The sequence below is a fragment of the Tympanuchus pallidicinctus genome, unplaced genomic scaffold (genome assembly GCF_026119805.1).
Source record: "Tympanuchus pallidicinctus isolate F22 unplaced genomic scaffold, pur_lepc_1.0 scaffold13, whole genome shotgun sequence".
Taxonomy (NCBI): domain Eukaryota; kingdom Metazoa; phylum Chordata; class Aves; order Galliformes; family Phasianidae; genus Tympanuchus; species Tympanuchus pallidicinctus.
In genome coordinates this window covers 12,864,197-12,887,892 of record NW_026294648.1, presented here as the reverse complement: position 1 = coordinate 12,887,892, position 23,696 = coordinate 12,864,197, and positions in this window count along the sequence as shown.

Below are 23,696 nucleotides of genomic sequence, written 5' to 3'. Positions count from 1 at the left end.
TGTAGAATTGTATGAAATACTTTTGAAGGCTTTTTTTTTTAAGTTTAATTTCTCTTTGTTTGCCTTAGAGTGAGCCTGAACACTCTGTAGAGAAATGGAATAGATTATGTCAGATGAAACTAATTAAGTAGTAGATGCCGCTCTTAATTTTGAAGTCCTGATTTATTTTCCTTGCTGTCTCAACTTTGATTATTAAAATATGTATGGTAGCTCTCACCCTATGTAACCTGTCAGTGTTTGTCCTCTTTACTAATTAGGTGTCAGGATGTCAGTGATTAATGGAAAATCATGAATAAATTTCAAATAAAAGCCATACGTATGTACAGAACCATTTAATTAATTAAAATGCTATGCAGCACTAAGTACACTAGTGCTTACCACTTCTGACCTTTGAGTTGGAGCTTCATTTGCCTGGAATTTCACTGATTGATTAAGTAGATGATAATAGTCAAGTCAGAGTCACAGCTGTAAGACTCATTTGTCATAACAGAGCCACAGACAATCTCCATCTGTCATTACTGAAAAGAGTTCAACAGATTGAATCTACTTTTCAGTCCTGTACCTATTTGTCACTCAGCATTTACATAATAGAGGAAAATATTGTTAAACTGCAGTCACAAATGCTAATTAAGAGTTAATCCTGATAAAAACAAAGGTGTAGAAAATAGAGATGGATCTGGGAAAATCCTTCATTCTTGCTTATATGTGCCTACCTGCTTCATTTTTTTTTTTTTTTTTTTTTCTTCAGAGAAGGGAAGCTACTAATATCAAATCATGAAAGATTGAGAGAATCCATCTAATACCTGTTCTAGTAAAACTGATGGAGAAGGAGAAATAACTTCTCAGTAAAATCTGTCACCAGTGAATGCTTGAGCAGATCCATCTCTAGGCTTTCTTAATGTTCTGCAGGGTTTTTGACCTGCATCCACGTGCACTGGCTGAAGCCTACAATAGACAGTAGTTAACCGTTGCGGGTCACACAGTCCAGTCAGTCATGTATATTGATATGCTATTTTAGCTTGCAAGCATCAGTCAAGGTCTTCCTATATTGTTTGCTGTTCTGTAAATTTAGGGAGCACAGATCATGTGATAAGATCTTTTTTAAGTTCCTTTTTTTGCTGAGCTTGTGACCGCCATTTTCTATTTGTCTCTTCTATTCCTTGTCAAAGTCATTGTACTTTTTTATTTCTTGTGTTCTCATTTAGCAATTGGACAAAAAAAAAAAAAAAAAAAAAAAAGATGGGAGGACCTTGCACAGAGACCTTTTGTTTTTTTTCTTTTAAATGAGAGCTTAAAAAAAAAAAAAAAAGCCAACAACAAAAACCTACTGCTACTCCCCCAACAGAAACTCAGGAGAATAAATTATAATGCTTCCAAACAATATGCACTGTCTCCATAACACAGCTGCTCTGTAAAATTGTTTTGTGTGTGTATGTGTGTGTGTGTTTCAATTTCTCTGCTTTTCCCCAAATATCAATTTCCCTGAGCAGATGCAGGGTTCTCAGGATCTGTGCCTTATGGTGCTCTGCAATCCATACTACCTAAATGCCACAGGACCTGGGAACCTGGCCCAGATCTTCCAGGCTTACAGCTTTGCAAACGAGGGAGCCCTGAGTGTCCTGGATTCAGCTCGCAGTTTCAAGGTTTACAGGATTTCTAATGCCAACAGAGAAAAGGATGCAGCGATGGCTCCCTTGGCTCTTGGCCTCCTGGTTCCAGAGCAGAATCTGCAGTGAGTTCAAGGAAGCACAGGAAAGGGATGTAGCAGTAAGGGATGTAGCAGTAAGGTATGGGGTTTGGACTCGATGATCTCTGGAGGTCCCTTCCAACCCCTACAATTCTGTGATTCTGTGATTCTGTATCTATCAGCCATTCCAAGACTGAGCTGAGCATGGTTTTCTAATGAAAATGTCAGTACCATCTGAGAGTACTGAGTATCTCTTTCCCGAATTTGATTTCACTCAGGATGCCCAGCAGCTTCTGTAGATTGGTCCTTCAGTGGTCTGTGTTTTTTCTCATGGCAAGGGTGCTACATAGCTGACAGGCCACCTATATGCTGGTCCTTATATCATCTTGACCAGGGCCATATGTGGGGGATGCTATAGCTCTCTGGCAACCCCAAAATAGGGCACTGGGGATCTGGGGGACACTGACTCTAATGGGGGTTTGTTTAGGGGTCTGCACATGATCTTATCCGTAGGATTCATGTTGTTTAGAAATAGCATGTTGGGTTTTCTTCGTTAAAACATAGAGAGCTCAGAAACACAAAAACCTTCCCAGAATCAGATCCAGGATTTTGCAAACATCTGGTCATTCTGCAGAGCTTTATAGAGCAATTAAATAAGTTGTATATAGAAGTTGAAATAAATTTTCATTACAGATCAGTCTGAAACTTCAAAGTCAAAGATGAATGAATTTAATTTGGTTTTCCTATAACTCAAATTTTTCAACTTTAGAGCATGTAGGCCCTTAGGCTTTCATTTGAATCATGTCATCTTTATTTTAGTGTTAAAACTAGGTATCTATCGTAGAGTATGTGCTGCTCTGTAAAAATGTGACAAATTGTGACTGGAGCCTGCATTTTCATACCTGTACATAAATGAAGAATTGTTTTATAATTTTCCAATAAGTCTATTTTATGATCAGTCGTGAAAAAGCTCAAAGAACCATTTTTAGAACAGGCTGTGGCTCTGCATTATTATGCTTTCAGTTAAGGTAATGGGAATTCAATAGAGCCCTGTCTGAAGGAATATATCCTGCCAGTAGTGCAAGTGCAACAAGGATCAATTTGATAGGCTTTAATTACTTTAGTACGCATCTGGTGATTTTTTTCATTTTATTTTGGAAACGTGTGTTACAGATCTAGTGCATTTGCACAACCTAGATCCTTTTCTTCTTGCAGATGTTTAAGCTGTGTTGAAGCACAAAAGAGTCATCTAACAGTGTGATGCTACTGACAATTTTGAGTCCAGGTTATCCCTATTTTAGATTACCTACTTTTTCTTATTCTGCTAGCTCTTTGTCCTTAAGAGGACAGGGTTTGCCCCAGCTTTCAGCATCGATGTGAATTGGAAAATTAGAAATAATTAGAAAATTATTTCCTATAAATGAAGACATCAGCCAGGGGTCAATTACATTGCATGCTATCAAATGATACTAAGATGACCTGAGCTTCCCATTCAAAAGTGACACTAAGAATGACAGCCGTGAGAATACGTGATTTCCTTTATAAAAGGCTGTTCAGAAAAGAATGATAAAATGGTAATTTTAAATAGCTGTATAAAGAAAACAAAGTGATATACCCTACAGTGCTGTAAAATCGTCCTTGCTCTTTGGCTTCTGTCCCCGTTTGTTTTTTGAGTTCTTGTTTATACTGGAGATTTGCTTCCTTTTCAGTCAAGGACAAACTGCTGTTCAGAATAGCTAATCTGTTATAAATGCCAGCTATCTAGGATGTCCCATTACCACAGTCTGTCCTCTGACTTACTGTGGTTTCAGGGAAGAGTCATCTGTGCCAGCACGAGCAGCAGACTTCATTACCTACACCAAGTAAGGGGTCACTGTGAGGGTCTGAGCTGGGTGAAAATATTACTCTTTACAGCTGTTCATCACTGCTCTGCCCTGGAAGCAAGTCCCCTCCATCTCCCCTCCTGTTCAGCTCTGAGGGTGCAGCAGCACTTGTGGCTGAGCCCTGGCTGTAACGTGCAGCTGTGTGGGTGAATTTGGAGGAGCTGCAATTCTAAGAGGAGAGGAGGGAGAGGTAATGTGGTGCTTGGGATGGCCAGTAAACTCAGCTGCGAGGACTGCTTAAACTAACACAGTCCAAAATACCTGAGTAGCTGCTTGCTGCTAGCTATGGAGCCAAGCAGTACACTTGCTAAAGACTTTTTAGAGGTAGCAAAGAAACCTGTTGCTGTTGCCTTCATCTGTATTTTAATGGAATCAGAATGAATAACTATGAGCAAATAATCTTATGGTAATCTGAAATGATTCTCAGATAATGTCACTTATTGTCTGCTCTCAGAGTAGAATTTCAAGCTTCTGAAATGGCAGTGTCACCTTCTTTATTTAGGATAAATGTATTCAAGGTGACTGTTTTTACAGAGACTTGCTGCAGACAAATTTCGTTTCGCCTTGTTCATTCTTTTCAGTTTCAAGCTGATTCTTTCCTCATTGCAAAAAGGAATAACATCTTGGAATAAAGGAACCAAAGTTCAGACACTTTGAGGAAGTATAAAATATTGTAACCCTTCTGGTTCTGCTATATAAGAAATGCTTCTCAGGGATGGGGGAAGGAGTGTTGGGGGGATGTTTTTACTTGTTAACTCATTCACAAGATAACTGAAGCTACTGGTGTTCTGCTTTAATAAGGCATTAGTGAGCAATTATATAAGACACTAAAAATAAAGCCAAAGTCTTTGCATGAGGGAAATGAACACTGAGTAAAAAAAAATAGTTAACAGCAAAACTGCAAAATCAAATAAGGGAGATTTTTTGAAAGTAAGACTGGGGGATAAAATCTTTAATACATATAGAAAGGATGTTTTTGTTGAAAAAAGGTTGTACAAGATATGAAAGGACACCAATAATATATAAAGAAATAACTGGCGCTGGCACTATGATAACATCATTTTGTGCCTGGATTAAAATGTGCTTTAAAATGATGTTTTAAAATAGTGCAGAGCCAGCTTTCCTATAGCTGGGAATGTTGTATTCCCTTGATTTATGAAATCTCATTTCAATTGCCAACCACTGACTCTTCTGTATTTGTGCCTGAGCACTGTCTAATTCTGCAGACAGCTAAACTAGTAGTATAGCTAGATGAAGGAGGAAATTAGATGCTTTAAACCTGAAGAATCAGTGACATTAAAAAAAAGTAGTTTTGCTCTTGCATTTTTCATTTGTTAGAAGGCAGTACCTAATAAAAATTCTAACGTGTTAGCCATGGAAACAATGATCTGTTTTATTAAACTTAACAGAAAAAAATGCAGAACAGAGGTTCTGACACTTTCTTAATTATAAGATATCTAGTGAAGGGCTTGGCTGCCATTTGTCTTGCTATGAACTTAATTTTTTTTTAGTCACATCAGACTCTCTCCCAACTCGAACTTTAATCAGAAGAGGTAAATTGGTTTAGTGCTCATCTCTCATAAAAGTCTCTTTTGGAATTTTCTTTGTAGTTTTATGAAGTTGAGACAGAGTGAGGTGGAAGCTTGAATTCTGTTTAATGGAAAAGAAGAACAATTTCTTCTACATTTGGTACATCTTTTGCTCATAAATACTGTACCTAAGGACACATAAGGTATTATAACTTAAGAGTTCCTTGGTGGGAATGTAGTCAGGTAAGGAAGTGAGACTGAAAAGGACGGTGTAGCAGCAGCATGAGTTGTGTGAGGAGACAGTGAAACCATGAAAATTTGAATGAATGTGAAAATGTGGAGATAGTGTTAGATACATGGGTATTTTTAAAAGACAGCTTAGGTTTGAACAATCATGTAGAATGATTATCTTACTCTGGGGAAAGAGAAGCAATCTGTTTATTGTTATTTATGTTGTGATCTCCTTCCCTTTCTGTAAAATCTGGAATTCACTGATTCCAGAAAATGCATTTATAAGTATCAAGGAAAAAAAAAAAATCCAATTTGAAGTTTCAGTTTTAATTATTACTCTAAAAAACTTAATGTTTAGAGTATTTTTCTCAAAGGAACACGTTCCTTTTCTTTTATACAGAGGATTAGTTATATTTGTGATAGTTCATTATAAAACAATTTTTTCATGTTCATTCATATAAGCAGTCACATAAATATAGGGTTTCATATTGTCTGAGCTTTATTTGTTACTTCATTAATGCAAAATCTCATCAACTCTTTCTGTTGAATAGGAGAAGGGTCTTAAACCCATGCTACCCATTGAGAAATTGAAATTGTAATTGTGTTTGGCCAGTTTATTGCTGAGTGTGTTTTTCCCTGGGATTCTAATGCTCTAATATGTATTACTTTCTGATTTTCCTTTCAGGTTTTCATTACTTTTGTATCTATTAAATTAATTGTTTTATAAAGTTTGCATTAAGTATATGCAATTTGTGATACAACCAGTAACAATTCTGGCAGGTCCTTGAATTCTGGAATTTCTTACTTCTGTATCTCTGTGTATTGCAATTAGGTCCTTCTGTAGCTAATGAAACATATGCAATTTGTTTGTTTACGCCTGAGGACTGAATTTGTTGCTGAATAATGCAAAAACATATGCAAGGACAAGTATAGTAAATGGAATTAGGGATGTGTGCATAGAAGATGTGTGACTAAAGTCAATTGAATGAGATGTTCAAGACCTGGCTCTAGCTCTGCCTGTTTGGTGCAGATGGGAGCATCTTTATGTTAATGCTTGTGCGTCTGTACCAGAGGGGAAATTCACCAGAGGCTGCATAAGAATGGATAATGTCAGTTAACAAAAAAAAGTGGTAGCTCATACAGATTTTTACCTTAGATGGAATTAAAGGAAGCAATCTAAACAGCTCACATACCGATGGGCTATTTGGTGAGATGCAAACATGCCCTGTGTTCTGCTGGCAGATTCTAAGTGGAGTGCTCTCTTTTTACATCTGTATAGAAAAAGCAGCAAGTGAACATCCACAGTTCACTTTCAAGTATGTCAATATTTGAAAGGAGGCCTACAGCATAAATATTCTGCAAAAATCTGTTTTGATGGGATTTTGAGGCAGCTTCTTGTTTAGGAAAAAGCTAATATAATTCTACAATTTGAGCAATTTGAATTCCTTTCTCTGACATGTCTCGTTCTTATTAGTACATAGGTAGCAGTAGTGATCTCCTTCTAAAAGTCTCACATTTTCAACCAGAAGAGATAAAATGAAGAGGAAATCCAGCTTAATTAAAAACTATCAAAGTGCTGCAGACTTACAGTAGTGAATTAGATTTTCTCCCAGAAATAACTTGAGTGGAATTGCATCAGGAATGAATGTAGTCCAGTTCACTTTGTAATTGTGTTTTGAAGGAGTGTAAATGTTGGGAAGAATGGAGTCTTGTATCAATTTGTTGTATAAAGAAATATCTGCCTTTGATGTTTCTTTGGTTGAGAAACTGCTCTGATTTTTCCAGCATCATAGTGCTTGAAATTCCTTTATCCGCAACACCTGCTTTTCTCTGGCATCTGTAGTGATGTGCAGTGTCAATACAGTTTTGCTCATAAACTTTGACAGATTCAGTATATAATCTCTGCCCCTGCAGACAGTCTTCAACTCTGCTGTCCATGCTGTGGAATTAATGCCACACAGCTTGAAATTTGCCTTGAGCATGTCCTTGTAATGTCTGACTGGCCTATCTCTCAGTCATTCTCTGCATTTTAACTGGCCGTATAGAGATCACTCTGAGCAGCATTTATCCAACATATGCACTGAATGCCCAGACCGACACAATGGTCCAGTGGTTACTATTTTACTGTGAGTTTGATTTTACGTTGGTTATAGTATCAGCCAAGTATTGCTCTCCACAGAGATTGTATTGTTCAATTAATCAACCAGCAGAAGTTAATTGAAAGTCCTTTCGGCTGATTATGGATACAGAGTGATTTTCTTACAATAAGGCATTCAGCTAAATTCCGAGTACTGCGTAGCTCATGTAAATTCATAAGGGCATTCTCCTGAAGTATTACTTAAGCCTTCATTCTCTTATACAGCATTTTGTTATGTATTTACACATGAAAAAAAAAATGTCAATGCTTCTGGTTTTACTGATTATCTAACCTACTTCTGTGTTTTAGTTACAAAAGAAACTTAAGTAGTTTCAAAAGTAGCCTAATAGAAAAACAAAAATAATGGAATCATTCATTAGTTATAAAATAATTTTGATAATTATAAAATTATCAACACCCATAAATATACATTTCATATTGAAGTAGATTTCCAGTTTATTTTATCATTTACACATTTGTGAGTATGTATTTTTGCATATACATATAATGCTGTTAAAATACATAGCAGTTGCACTATTGCTTGAGAATAGAGTCATTCGGATTAGGGATGCCTTCCACCACAGATAAATAGTATTTGCATTTTATTAGGCAGCTAAGTCTGAGTACATGAAACCTTTTGAAAAGTGTTTACTGTTCTTATTTTGTAACTGCGGCTGTTTTGTGCTTAAATATTTTCAGACTCTGATCACATGCTTTCTTTGGCTGATTTCCATGTGTGCATTGCTGGTGGCTATTCTTCTGAAGGTGAGAATCAGATGGGTTGAGGTTGTTTTTGAGGTTCAGCATTACCATGCAGCAGACCACAGACTGTGGCACGGAAGCAGTTATTTTCCATCCTGAAGTGAATCAGCTTGCAGTGTTTTTACCTTTAATTAATTGAGTCATATTGAAGTTACTAAGGTGATGTAGCCTAAAGATTTTTACTTGAAGGTGGGCACATGTTTGCAGAATCAGGCTTTGATTTCAGAATCAGTTTGTGGTAGAACTTAAATGACAAACGTAATCTCATATATTGAGGGAAGGTGAAAAAAACAGGTTTTTTGAGAAATGTAAAGAGTAATAGAAACCATATGTGTGACTCCTTAAGTGATTCAGCAGTCTAGACAGTTGCCCTTTGTTTCTACTTTAATGTCCTGTGTAACAGTGGCAGAAGCCATCTGTGAGCAACAAATAAACCCATCCTAACTCATGCCTTCTTTCTTTAGAGTTCAATCTATTTTAGCTGAGAGAAAATGGTTACCTAAGAGTCAAAATGTCACACAAATAACATACCAGCATATACTACAAAATGTTATGAAATTCAAATTATGGTTTGTGCAGTAATTGTATACTGAAGCTGAAAAAAGGCACTAACTCCAAAATCTCTAGCTTTCCTATGACAGATAAAACACTATTCTGTATCCAAGCTTCTTCCTGTATTCTGTATTTCTTTACTTCATACATTCTCTGTTCTTTGACCCAATGTTCTTCCATGTGTTTGTCTCTTTCTGTCGTCTTCCAGTCTTTTTCCATATGCTTTTTTGCATTAGCATTTTTTTAATTGCTGATAGTAAGAAAATTGGCTGTATTTCTCTGAAGTTTGTCTTCATGTCTCTCTTTAAACCTAAATCTCAAATTTTGAAGGAAAACTTCTAACAATTACTAGCTGTTGAAAAGAATCATCACCAGTTGCAGTTCATGGAGATATACACTTCTTACGAACTTCAGTACCTTGTTCAAGACTGATTGCAGAATGAACAAACCTTTCTTTGCTATTTTTTCCTGATTAGGATATTTTTCTAAGTAACATTTGAAAAATTATTATATGTTTGAAGATCAACTGCAAAGGATCAAAAAAGAAAATGGGAAAAAAATTATAAATTCCTCAAATTCTTTGCAATGATGCAAAGTGTAGAAGAGGTACTCATTCTCCTGTATATAGTACAGCTAAATAGTAACAATTTCTCCATCTCTAAGCAGCCTATTTTGTCCTTCATTTTCTCCCAGTGCTAAAATCTGGTGTGCAGTTGCCTGCCTACCACATGAGACTGTGAATACTTTCAGTCAGTACTGCTTTAGCAGAATGTCTCTGACTCAGTTTACTATATTTTCATTTTAGTATCTATATAGCTTCATGAGATGATGTGAGCAATGTTTTCAAACAGTCTGAAATAGTAATACAATACATTTGATACTTTGATATGTCCAAATCCTTATGTAAACTATTTAACAGCTTCTTTTTAACAGTTGTAAAGTAAGAAATAAGATGAAGAGAATTTGAATAGTGCCAGATACATAAAATGGAAGTAATTATAGCATATTTTTATTAATAATAATAATCTTTGGAATGATGATTTTGTTCTGAAAAACTGCATTATGGAGTGTTAGGTGCCATCAGGAGAGAATTATCTCCTTAATTAGCATCAGGTTTTTTGTATCTTGCCAAAACTAACAGTTTGTCAGTTGGTAAATAAATATTTGACTCAAATGTAATCAGTGAGTTCAGCATTTATACATTGTATAGCTGTCATAATATTGGGAAATTAGATTTTTCCAAGGCCAATGCAAGCCTTAATGTTCAATCCGTCACAAAGCTTAGGTAGGTCCTGACGCACTTTTAAAGATTTATACTGCAACAGTACATTTAGTAATGGCAATAAACTGCTTAACTATTAATATTTCACAGTAATGTGCATTTCCAAGGAGTTATAAGTTACTCAATCACTATGTAAAGTAAACGCACATAGATATCCAGACATGGGATTTCTGAATTGGTCTCGCTTTTAAATCAAATTATGTGCTATATTAACAAATGGCACTGTTAACTCTGGCAGAGTAGAAGAATTCTGTTGAAGTAAATGCTTTAAGAGCTAAACTATTTTCCCTTGTGTCATTGCTACTTTTTGTGAGACTAGTCTGAAGATCAAGGGGACTTTCTGCTTATTGGGTTTGTAGATAGAATTTGGTTTTCTTAGGATTTATAGTTGATCCACCTTTCTACTGCAGAGTATTTAGAAATTCAGTAAATTGCAAATATATTCTTATTAAAATATGTTTGTCAGTTTTATTACTGAGATTTAGAACTCGCCTCTAAGGACACACAAAACAAGTCAGAAAACAAGTCTGCACTAGTGCAAGAATCTCTTGTCCTGCTTTTGCAGTGTTGCTGTTCCTGTACTCAGCAAGACCCTGTCTCATTTCTGCTGGAGCATGTTCTGCAGGCTGGGACTTTCACCTGCACTGCAGACTTGATGTGGTTTCTTTGGAACCTGAGTGGGGTTACAACAGAGCTGAGCAAGCTAAACTAAATGGGATGTATCCTATAAGGAAGGCTGAAAATAGCAAATGACTAGCAGAGTTGTCACTAATCTTTTATACTGGGGACGTGTTCCTTAGCTGATGGCAGACAAATGCTGTCGCAGCTGGAGTTGCACTTCCACATTTTGCAATATTGCATGCCGTTCTAGGTGTCTGTTTTTCCTGAAAATGTCACTGTTTTTCATAACAACAACTCCAAATTTTTCTGAAATACTTTTGGATTTTTTGAAAGTCTGCGTTTCATAACTAAGGTTACTGATAAAATATGACTTTCAAGCAATTAAATGAGATATTCTTTACTTAGGTGAGTGTAGCATTATCACTGAGATAATGAAATTTTGCAAAAAAAGAAACCAGTAAATTTGTCAGGTTTTAGGGTTGTTTTTGTTTTTGTTTTTTCCCCCAAAATTCTTCATTTTTGTGGATTGTTTGTCTGTGCTTCTCAGACACTTCTTTATCCTGATAAAAATTCCGGAAAGTTATGCATATTCTTATTAAATGTGTGATCAAGCCCTAATATTTATTTCAGGTAATGGAAAAAGAAGATGAAAAATTAGATTTCTTTATTTTGCAAAGCACACACACAAAAAAAATTATCCTCGAACTTATTATAATCTTTGAGCACTAACTTTTATAGTATTCACACTTCAGGACTGTTCCAAAAATCTCATTTAGTGAACAAAATTAGTTTTGAGACATTTATTGTCAGTTGCTTTGCTGTTTTCTTGAGCAAGTCATGTCAGTTCCGCTTTCTGCATATAATGGTTTCAAAATCACAACTTTGATTTTCCCAAAGGACTTCAAAAGTCTTTTAGGAAAGGCTGAAAATATTATTGCAAAAATATTTGGTTAAAACATAGATGACCTTTAGTATAAATTATACTTGATTATGCTTGAATCAGATAAATTCTATCCAAACCAACTGACAAAACAAAACCCTTTAACACAGAGCTGACTCTGCAAAACAGTGTCTGATAGAAATTATGAAAAGGTTCTATAGATGTCTGATGCCAGCTGCTGCTGAGAAGTCCAGTTTTGCCTTTGTCAGTCCAAGAATATTATTCAAGAGCCCTAGAATTTACTTTAAAATAAAATAAACAAGAAACTAAGCTAGATTTTCTGTAATGTCTAGTATTTATACTAGAAAAACTGAGAGTGAGACAAAGGGAAATAAAAGGAGAATTAGTAAAGTTAGTTGTGGTGGAAGATAATACTGAAGAAGGTTGAGAAGAAAACAAGTAGTCTAACACACAGACACAGGTGTTTAGGTATTATATACAAGTATTTAACATCCTTTGTCTAACAAATATTTGCTGGTGTGTTAAGAAATCCAGAAGATAAAATGTCTAACAAATCTGAGCTCCCAGACCATTCTGTAGTTGTAGGAAAGGAGAATGGAGTCAGAATGCTGGTAGATTGATACCATATTTTCCCTGAAGGGTAATCACAGGAACTCTTTTAATTCACTTTTCTTCCTTTTGTGTTAGGAATAGTAATGCTTTACATTCTGACTTCTGGGCAAAAACCCTCTTTATGGTTTCTTCAGGAGATCACACACAGTGCATCTTACTGTAACAATATTCTTTTCCTCTGAATGGTTATTGTGAACAATTATACACCTAATCATTAATTGTTGCTTTTAAATTGCACTTTAATTAGTAGGTTTCAGTGATAGTTTTATATTTCTTAGATTTGTTTGCTGGTACATACACCAGGCTCCCCCTCTGCTTCCCAAATCAAGCTCTTTGTTTCTCATTGAGCACTTTCAGTGGTGCTGATCTAACTTGTTAACACAAAAGGACCTTAAGACAGTCACAATATTACACAAGATTATGCTGCAATTCAGTGGAAACAAATGCAGTAATCTATCGAGACTAGACAATCTTGCTTTCCTATGCCAGAATCATTTCTCAGTCATCTCATCTGTACTTTTATTTATCATGCCCTTTAACATTCCCTTTGCTAAGCCTGAAATTGAAAGCAATTAATGCATTGAGTGCTGTAACTTGAATGAAAATTGTGCAGTGTGGATAAGGTTAAGGAGAAATAAAAGGAAATCAGTGTTCAATATCTGACAAGCGCACAATGACGCCTAAACTTGCAAGACAAAAAGCTAACCTGAGTAGGAATTTAAGCTTAAGCAAACAATAAAGGCCAACCTCAATAACTTGAAATGGTTATTTTAAAGCACTAGATGCAGATTCAGGAATTCCATAAAATAATGAAATTATATCATTGGACCTGGAATGCAGCCAGCAGTATAATTCACAAGTTAAAAAGGAGTTGAAGTAATCCCCGAGTAAGGATTGTAAGAGTCTCTTTATGAATACAGAGTCATGCAGGGATAAAAAATGAATTCAGAGTCATGGCCACACTGTCCTGTTCTTGGTTTTATTCTGTATGTAGTAATTTATATTAAGAAACAACAAAGAAAAAGAAATCCTTCTCAGAACGGTAAAAATAAACAAAAAATTGAAATGTGTGAGAATGTCCTGTGACACCTCTATGATCTAAAGCCCACAAAAACTCTGAATTAATGTTTTTCTCAAATACAGTAGTAAAAATCAAGGAGACAATTTTGTGGTCTGACTGCTGCTTTAGCTGCCTAAATCCAAAAATTGTATACTTCCACTAATTCGAGTAAAGTCCTTTTGATCTCCCAGTTGTCATCCTTAAATCTTACCAATGTCAAAAGCTCGGTCACTTGAACTTCCAGTTTGTCTCTGATACAGAATAGAATAGCAACATAGTACATGTATTTGTGAGAAATGAAAAAGAGAAAAAAAAAGGAATTTTGTCTTAATTAAGGAAACATGAGAGAGATAAAAGATAAATTTGTGCCTTGACATATAGTAAATGTTTGTCATGTAGTGGGTCATAGGAAGGGAAGTCACTTATAGATATCTATATTGTTTTTTAAATTATTTGACGTCAACACAAGCAATTTTTTTCCATCAGTCTTAAGTTTACAGCAGTAAACAATTTTAAGGAAGAAAAAACAGTGTTAAGTTTCTATTTAACTTCAGGTTTTCACTCAGAATTATGATGTTATTGGGATGGAGATTACTGATCATTTATTTTGATCTGGTTATGATTTTGTCATTGAGCAATTGTTAGCATGCAATACTGGATTACTGTCTTACTTTTCATTTACAACGCTTATGTTCATAATCTTTTTTTTCTATGACTCCACTTAAGTGGCATTGATTTTAAGATAATCCAGATATCTACTAGTGAATGCCTCTTATTGGCATGTAACATACCAGTCAAAATTATCAGTAGTAACTCTGAAGACAATCTGAAATACTTTTTTAAAACAAACCCAGTAGAGAAATTAGGGGAAGTTTGTGTATTCGTGTTTGAGTGCTGTGTGTGTGAGAAAACAATTTGAACCAAGTATTTGTGTTGAACTATCCTGTGGCGTCAATTACTTCAACTCCTTGGTTATAGACATTAATTAGTTCAGACATCAATATCTGACATCATTAAGAGCATAGTGATTTTCACCAGTTAGATACACAAACCAGTTAATCTAAAGTACATTATTGTGCAGTAGATTTACAAAGCCAAATTAGTGTGTAGTAGTCCCCCTTGTGTAAATAGCTGTGAGAACTTGTACTCAAAGTAGATTTATTATATGAGAACCATTTCCATGTGATAGTTGCACAATGTAGTTAGTTACTTGTATATCTGTTTCTTGCATTTTGACTGTTATTTTACTATTTATTTAATGTGCATTGTTTCCATGTAGGTTAAGGACACCTGCATTGCCCATGTTCAAAAATAAGAAATCCTTTACCATATACCTTTAGTTATTAGTTATAGTTATTAGTTACAGTTATTATATATAATAATAATATATAATAATAATACCAAACATATATAACAATTACATATAATAAATGATAAATAAAAATATATATGATAATAATAGTTATTAGTTATAGTTATTAGTTTGGTTGCATTTAAAAATTAAAAAAAAAATTAAAAATTAAAAATTAAAATTAAAAAAAAACACCAGTCTTTGCAGTGGAATCTTTGGCTGTATTGGGATGGGCTCCCCAAGCTAAAATCCCCAGCTGGAGATATGCTTCACTTATTAGTCAAAACTTTATGCTCAGGGTGACAAAGAGCTCTCATGAACCTAGCTTAGGAATGGTCCATTGGCTTACCTATGTGAAAACTGCCTGGAACACCAGGGAAATATGAAGAAAGCTGCTCTAGATGTGCTCAGTGACACAAACCTGATACCCCCTTACACCACACATACAACTCTAGGACAGACTTGAGTTTTATGTAATTTGCAAGTTGAGTTCCATAGCTTTTGCCACACTTATATTGACTTTTTCTAGAATTTGGAAATAATGTATATCATTTACAAACTGCTGTACTGTTTTCATTCACTATCTCAGAAATTTATTTTTTTTTATTCATTCTCTTTCAGTATGCATCATACCAGCAATGCTATATTTGGGAAATGATTCTATAATTTTTATAATTCACTGTACATTTTAATGTCATCGTAACAAAGATCTGTGACAGGTTGAGGCTCTTTGGTTCTGTCCATAATGTTTGTTAAATTAAAGTTTGTATTTCATCATGAAAGTTGTTGGCACATAGTGTCACTGAAGAGCAATTACTATTGAAATTCCTGTTGTGATGTTTAGTTTCTTATCAGTATTTGAAAGACTAAAAAGAAAAATAAGTAATTAGTTTTCTATGTGGCATAATCTATTTCTAGCTTGATCAGTCAGAAGCAAGAAAACAAATTAAGTAGGAAAGAACACTGAGTTATGGAGAAGGCACTATTAACATAAATGTTGACATGGAGTACTATGTTCTTTTTTTCCTTGCTAAGCAGTTGCAGTACTACAGTCATATCACAGCTAGTAATGGGTTTTGTTTTTTTTTTTTTTTTCAATCATTAAATTATACCTGTTTCTACAATAAAAATGATAAATAGCCCAGTTCTGCTATATAACCAATCCTCGCATGCTGTAAATGCACAAACATTTCAATTATTGTAATTGTAATTCACTGCCCAAACAAACATATATTAGATCTGAGAAGGTTTCTTTATTCTCTTATATTCAAACTCATTTATCAGACATCTTTAAGCAAGGTATTATCCTGTGCCTGTGGTTTACTGATGAGATTACAGTAATTGTCCTGTTGTTTTTGACAGTTGCTCTGCTAGCCTCATACATTATGTCCAATTCTGAAGCAAATTTGTCTTCCGATGCCAAGGACAAGATTGAACGTTGTTAAACTGAAAGTCTTAACCACCAAGCTTACTGCATGTAACATACTTATTAATGCATAATATCACTACCATTTGTCTTTTTCTGGTATGAGATAATACATCTAGAAATGAATAGCATTTTGAATTGTAAGTATGGACATATCTGTATCTCCTTTCATGTCTGTCAGGGAAAATATCTGGTTTTCTTTCTTCCTGAAGCCTGAACTGCTTTTATCTAATTTGCTTCATTTGCAGCAATGTGTTGCTTGGAGGATTTCACTGTTATTAATAGCTCTTTCATAAATCCAAAATAAATATTTATTTTTTCCTTTTGTAAGTAGTAGTGTAAATCTTTGTTTTCAAAGATTAATAAAGCTGAAAAATTAAGAAGGATTGTTTATGAGCTTGTAAGCAATTGGGAAAGGATTGTGCGACAGACAGTGTACTGCTTCATCAAGAGAAGATCATTTACTTAAGCCCATGTTCCTATTTGGCTTTAGTGTCTGAAGGTGGAGGTTTAAACAGATTTATAGATCCAAAGGGAAAGTGTAACCTAACATCAAAGTGCAGAGCCGTAGTCATAGATGTTGTGACCTTTCCTGAAGGCAGCTTCTCTTCTCTTAAAACCAATACTACAAGCTCGAGTTCTTTCTGCTGACTCCATGTTAGTATCTTTCCTTTGTTCCATGTAACAAAAATCAGTTCTCCCTTAAAACTTTGTCTGAAATTGTTCCTGTCTTGCTTTTTTATATAATTTAGGGAAAAGCTGGATGTTATCGGTGATGAAGATTTTACTGTTTGGGGCAGTGACACCATCCTAACCCTGAGAAAATCCACATCAAAATATTTCAGAGCTTCTCCAAACCTCACTGTTGCTCTCATTTTATTTTCTCTTGCAGTGAAGGCATTTCCTGAGCTTATAACTGAGAAACAGCTACACGTGAATAAAATCCGATCTTGTATTCATTCACTATACATCTCCAAGTGCAAGTGGTCAGCTCAACCGATCAGTTGGTTTTGCCCTCTATCTCTTGTCAGCATTGCTGTCTGTCAGAGGTTCACCTCCTAGTCCCTAAGGAGCGAAGTGCCCTCTGTTAGCTCTGCTGTCCTGTCAGTTTTAGTCACTGGGCTCTTCGCAGTGGGCTGGAGTGAATTTTCATAAATATTCTTTGTCAGGTCCTTTGTATCTCTTGATTAGGTGAAATTAAAATTTGTTCCCATGCTTTCACCTGGAGTTATTTTCCCCTGCTCAGTGCAAAAGCCACTCAAAATGCAAAAGTATCTCTCTGTCACATTTACAGTATGGACATTATATTTGTCCTGCCTCAAAAAGACACTTTTCAACCTTTTTGCACACGTGCTCTGTCTTTTAGCATATGTTATGCACCTTCTAAATGCCTTCGTTAAAGTCAATGCAGTCACAAAGCAAGTCTACAGGGTTTCCAGTTTTCAGGCTACTGCTCCTCCCTCATGTATTTCCTAAATAAAGCTTGTCTCGGTTGGAATTTTTTAGGCTATTTCTAAAATATTCTTTATTACATATGTAGAAACTCCTTCTGTAACCATACTGACAAAGTATATTCTTTCCTGGCTAACAGTTAAGGTCATTTGTATATTTGTTCTGTCTCTGTTGAAACTAATATCCTTTTCTCCCCACTACACTTCTCTCCGGCATCTGTCTTTCCTGGCTGCAATCCTTTTGGATCCTAATTAGGCTTCCAATGGCTTGGCTCAGGGTGTAACCACAACCAATTTATCATTCTCTTCATCTCTCTCTGGGACATTCATTGAAAGAACAGTACCTGAATATTTCCCTTTTATCTACAATTTCCAGTCTATATCAAACATGAAATCTTGACAGATGGAGTCCAATCTGTCACAGTGAGTCAGTGCATTTCTCTTCTGATTGAATTTATTTATTGCACAAATAAATGCAGGAAATCTATAAAGGTAGTTATTTAAAATTTGGGATATGGAATGGTTGTCTTGGTTGGATTGGGGTTTTATTGGCTTTTTTTTTGTTGTTTTTGTTGTTGGTGGTGGTAGTTTTTTTTTTTTTTTACATCTGAGGAGATCTCGATTATGTTAGCTGTATCACAAAACTCTGTGAGGCTTGTTTTTGTTGTGATAAGAGGAAGGACAGATCGGATCATAACAAAAACAGATGTAACGTGCAAAACCATAACATAGTCCCTCATGTTATCTACTACACACTTGCATGCTGACCGACAGAGAATGAAAGGAAACATTCTGCCTTCTGCCAATGAATCCTCTGCCAAAATATCAGTGGATAAGATGGTTCCTGAAATACATTCTGCAGTAGTAAAGTGTGATAAAAAATTATTCTGCCAAAGTGCCGGGCCAATCAATCAACTGTTAATGATGGATCATGAAACCCATTTGTTGACAAATAAAACCTTACATGCAGTGCCAGTGAAACCAACTGTGTCACCCATCTCCCAGTGACTGAAATACCACTTGCAGAAGCAGAATTTATTGATGGAAGAGGCTAGTACTACAGCCAGCACACCCAGCTTAATTTGCAGGTGGATTGTAATCTTAACTCTTAATGGCGCTTGGCCTCACAGATTATACTGAAGTGCTCCCTAGACCAAGAGTTTTGTGGAAGGGAATGGATAAAAACCAAGTATAACACAGGCTTATTCATTTAGACTTTGCAGCTGGTTTCAGTGTTTTTGACCACATGATTTAGTTAGTATGATTGCTGGCTTAGACAGGAATACTAAATGAAATATTTTATTCTGAGAGGGAGCAGAGCTGAGCTATTTAAAACCTGAGAACTTATCGGGTAGAGGTCGGAGCTGAAATTTTTTCTACTGCCATGTCTACAAGCAGGTTTGGGAAGCTTTCATGGAGTGACTGAGTCAGCAGACTATTTATCGCTCTTTGTTGCTCATGGATGTTGTTTTTTCTTCTGCCTGTGCTTAGTTGACAAGAGTGAGAAATAACTGGCTGTCCAGATAATTCTGAGTGATGCTTTGGGAGATTGCGACTGTAGAAAAGTGAGGAAGGGGTTACTGAAGTGTATATTCAGGGATCCTTGGCTCTCTACTTCCTCATACAAACTACAGCAGTAATGCTTTATTCATAGAAATTGAGGTAGGAAATTGTGATATAAACCTTGTCACTATTTGTTACTTTATATTTTTGAACTACTTTAACCTGGCCTCCACAGAAGCAGAAGTCTAGGCTCTTGGGGAACTTGAATGTTGAAACTTGAAAACCATCTTAAAAATAGCACAGCTGCCTCCAGCAAAGCAGGTGATGTTCTGGATTGTGGTACCTGCAGACCTCTGTAGAAAACCTTTTTTTCTTTGTTTTATTGCATGATTTCTGCTGGTAATCTTTCTGCTTTTCTGTGCTGTGCTTTGCCTACAAAGTACAGTAGCATTAGCTATACCATTTAAAAAACCCAACAAGCCATATTTCATATTGGCTTCCCATTCAAAAGAATATTTGGGATGAAATGTTTCTTGAGAGAGAGATTTCTCAGTAGAATTCTTCAGCTCTCAGAGTCCCTGATTGGTGCTAAAACACTTGGAGTAATGAGCCGAAATGTGTTGTAGTGTTTATGTGGCAAAGAATCTCAAAAGGTACTTGCTAATAATTACTTGTTTTGGGAGGAATAAATGAGCAGCTTTTTAGCCCTCAAATTGTTACAGATTTTGAATTCACTTGACAAAGGGCAGAAGCTATCTTCTGATGGACTGTGTGGGTGAACATTGAGATTTCAAGGTTTATATGCCAAATTTTTGATCTGGCATTTGCAATTCCTCTTTATAAACATGAAAAATATACACAAACTTATTTTCCCTTCAACTTCTCTCTACCCTTTACTCTGAGAACAATTCTGCGAGTATCCATTATAGTATGTGTTATCTGTCTTTACAAATAAATGAGACACTGAAAGTGAGAATCTAAATTATTCCAGAAGTAACAAGTATTTTCTGCAAAATAATGCATACCTTTTATTCTGCAGTCCAGAAAGATTTGACTGGACTCACAGGAAATATTCTTTTCTTACGTGCAGTGAAGCATGAAAATTTCATTTCAGTGGATTTGATTTATTCAGCAAAATGTGAGATGACTGATGTTAGAATGTAGCATAAACAAAAATAGTGACTTTAACTTAAATAGGGAGGCAAATCTACAGTTGTGAAGATGAGAACCCTTTGTCATGTTTTCTGTGGGCAGATGTAAGTGCTTGCAAAAAGCTACTGTGAGAGATACCAAGCTGAATCCTTCATCATGCTATTACGTATGGAGTACAGTGAGCATTGCATAAGAGTTCTCATCACTTACTGACTAGCTTGCTTTTGGGGGGAAAAATATCCACACTTTGTTGTGCATTCAAATATTGCCGTGGGTTTTGGATTCAGAAAGACCATCATATGCTGCAGCAGTCTGTGCTCTTCCTAGCACAGCACAACCCCCCTCTCTCTCTCTCATAATCTCTTATGTTAGAGCAACAGCTCCCCAATCATTTACAGGCTCATAAACACAATCCAGCAGCATCCGTCTGCCCAACAGACCAAGGAAACAGCTCAGAAATGAAAGCCAAATAAAACAATAACTCACAGCAAACAAACAGGCAACTACAACAATCAGATCGTGCTGCAGGAGCCGTTCCAACAACCCAGACACTTCATTAGGCATGGAATAACAAAGGAGAATAGACCAGTGTCATCTCATCTAACTCTCTTAGGCAAGTTACGTCTCCCAATTTTATTTATTTATTTATTTATTCCAACTCTTATCTGTGCTTATTTTCCACTTGAGGTAAGGAAGTGCAACTTGAGACAGAATGAACTGTGTTTTGCAACCACAGAATTGGAAAGTGAATTCTGCAGTACTAATTTTGCTCTTTCATTCACATTTTTCAAATTTTTTTTTAATTATTGTCATTTTTAAATTCTGTTTTTTTTCTTTTAATGGATACTTTTCTGCATGCTTGTACATAGTTTTAAATCTATACATGAACTATGTAAAAGAATTCTCCCTCATCATATATCAGTTATGTCAAAAACACATCCTGTCTCCCCCAAAATTTTACCTAGTCTTTACTAATGTATTTATTTATTTACTTTTTAATCCATGAATGATGAATTTCATCATAGCCTCTCCTTCAGAGAGCTGTTTTAAAGTCTGGGAAGCTGTTTGCTGCTGTTGGCCCCAGAGAAGCTGCCTTCTCTTTCTGTATACTTGGACTGAGAGATAAGCAGATAAAATCTGAAGTTTTGATCTTTAAAGCTTTCATCATATTCTACCTGAACATTACAGGTAGCCAAACTGTTATAACCTCTTATAAAGGTTTATTAAGTGGTCCAAACTTTGAGACTCGTGAGATCCTAGTCATTGGCTTAAGTCACAGGTGTATGTATCTAGCACAGTGTGCCCTAAGAATGCAAAATGTTGAAAATGTCAATAGGTTAAGCAAGACTTAAGTACTTAAATCTCCTAAGGGAAAATAGCTGATGAAAAACGGATGTGAAATAAGCCTGCATTTCAAATGTTTGCACCCATATACATTGGGTGAAAAATCCTTCCCAGTCATTATTGAATAGAGAAATTGTAAACAACAGGCATTCTAAGCTTTGGAAAAGGTCACAAACATCTCCCTGTTTCCAGCAGTTTGTAGAACAGGTGGGTGGGATTGTAAATCTGTGAGATACCTAACTAAAGCTGATTTCTTTACCTCATGGTGAGCTTCTGATCTGTAAAAAGTAATTTGGAACTTGAACTATGGGATAAACATTACTGCAAGGGAACAATTTTTATTTAAGAAAATAAAATATAATCTTTACATCTTCATGATCTGATTTTAGGATCTTTCTTCTTGAATAGCTGACCCAAATTTACATTGTTTAATCAAATCTGAAAAGCTTTGTAAATATTGTTGATCAGAGAGCACTTCTCAATTATTTGCTAGCTGGGATTTTTTCACATTATACCCACGTGACACTTTCTGTGAGTTGTTTGTGAAGAAGATCAATTTTCATGCCCTGGTTATTGAATTAACACTCATGGCATTTGGTACTGCTAGGAATGGTTAATAGCGATTGCACTTTTGGGGGTTTTTGAGGCAGTTTTGGCTGACACATCACAGTTTCAGTGCTAAAGAAGTCTCACTAAGCCAACTTGTTTCACTGATATCTATGTCATTAGATAATTAGATATTGAGGGGAAAAAACTGAACAGCACAAAATAACTTCAGTCTCTTTATGTGGAATTTGTTGACCCTGTTAGTGTTGCATGCATGGCGAAGGGGACGATACAATTTATGAATTATCCAATTTAATCCAAAGTGAGTGTCACTGGTACAGTGTTCAGCTGGTAACACCTCTCCATATGTGAAAATTTAAGATACTCTTTAGTAGTTCTATGATTGCCTGCATATTGATTAGTTAGTAATATGCTGAAGTTCTATGTGGACATCGGTTGCATGTGAAACTGTGAGCTATGTGTGATTAGTGGAATTTTTTTCTGTTTTGCATCTGTTGATTTGTCATTCTGTTGATTTTAAAGTAAACAAGAAAAATGCATCATTTCAGCTCTAGAGAAAAGCTAATCTACTAAAATGCTCAGTGCTTGTGTGCAATAGTTAACTGATCTATTCTGTCCCTTAAATATGTTAGAGATCATCTGTGTACTTCATGCATATTTATTTCTTTGGAAAATGCTAACTTTATGTAAAATTATATTGTTTATATGAATCCTAGCATTCATATCTGGAACATTTTGTTATCAAGATCTCCAAAGAGCAAGTATGCATAGGAAGCATCCTAAACTAAGATCACAAGGCAGATCTTATCAGCGGATGCATGAGTGAAAATCAGATTGCTTAAACCATAGCATCAGCCAATTATATACTATATTTGTAAAAAATATCTGAAAAATAAAATATTATAACCAGATTTTCTGAGCTCATTTAACTTTACAGGTTAAAGGACAGATGTCTTTGCATAAAGGAAAGTAATCTGTTCCTTCTCTCTGTGCACACTTGGCTGCATATCGGTAAACGTGCCCTATCTACCTTTTCTTTATACTTTGCAGTTGTGTGTTACTGACAGAGACCCAAGTGAAAATGTAACCTTTGAACACCTTGATGGTGACACGAAGAAATACTGCTTTACGCAAAAATGGGAAACCTTCAGCTCAGAAGGAAATCCCATTGGAACCTATCTCCAACTGTTTTAACTGTTTTGTTTTATTGTCAAGGATCTGATTAATCATTCCCTATTGTTCACTACCTAACCTCTGCATCCCACACCAAGTAAAACTGCCCCATGCCAGTTGGTGTTCAGGTGCTCTGTTGACCGTGTTCTTCTTATCTCTTTCCACAGAACACTCATATCCTTTGCAATATAAAATATTTTTTAATCCTCTGTCCAGCTAAATTCCTGGCTATCATCATTCTTGTGAATAAAGGCAATCTTTCTTTAGGTTTTCAACTGAAAGCCATGGTTTTCCAGTTCAGAAACAGGCAATCCCTTACCTTTGCTCAGGTTCCCCAGAGAAAGCCTTCTGCCTTTTAAGGAAGTTCTTTGCATAAGTCACAGCAGGTGGCTTTGCGCCTGCCTTCTTCACAATATGGATGAACTGCCTTCTTATCATGGCTTAAGGATCCATTAGGGTCTTGCTGTCTAAC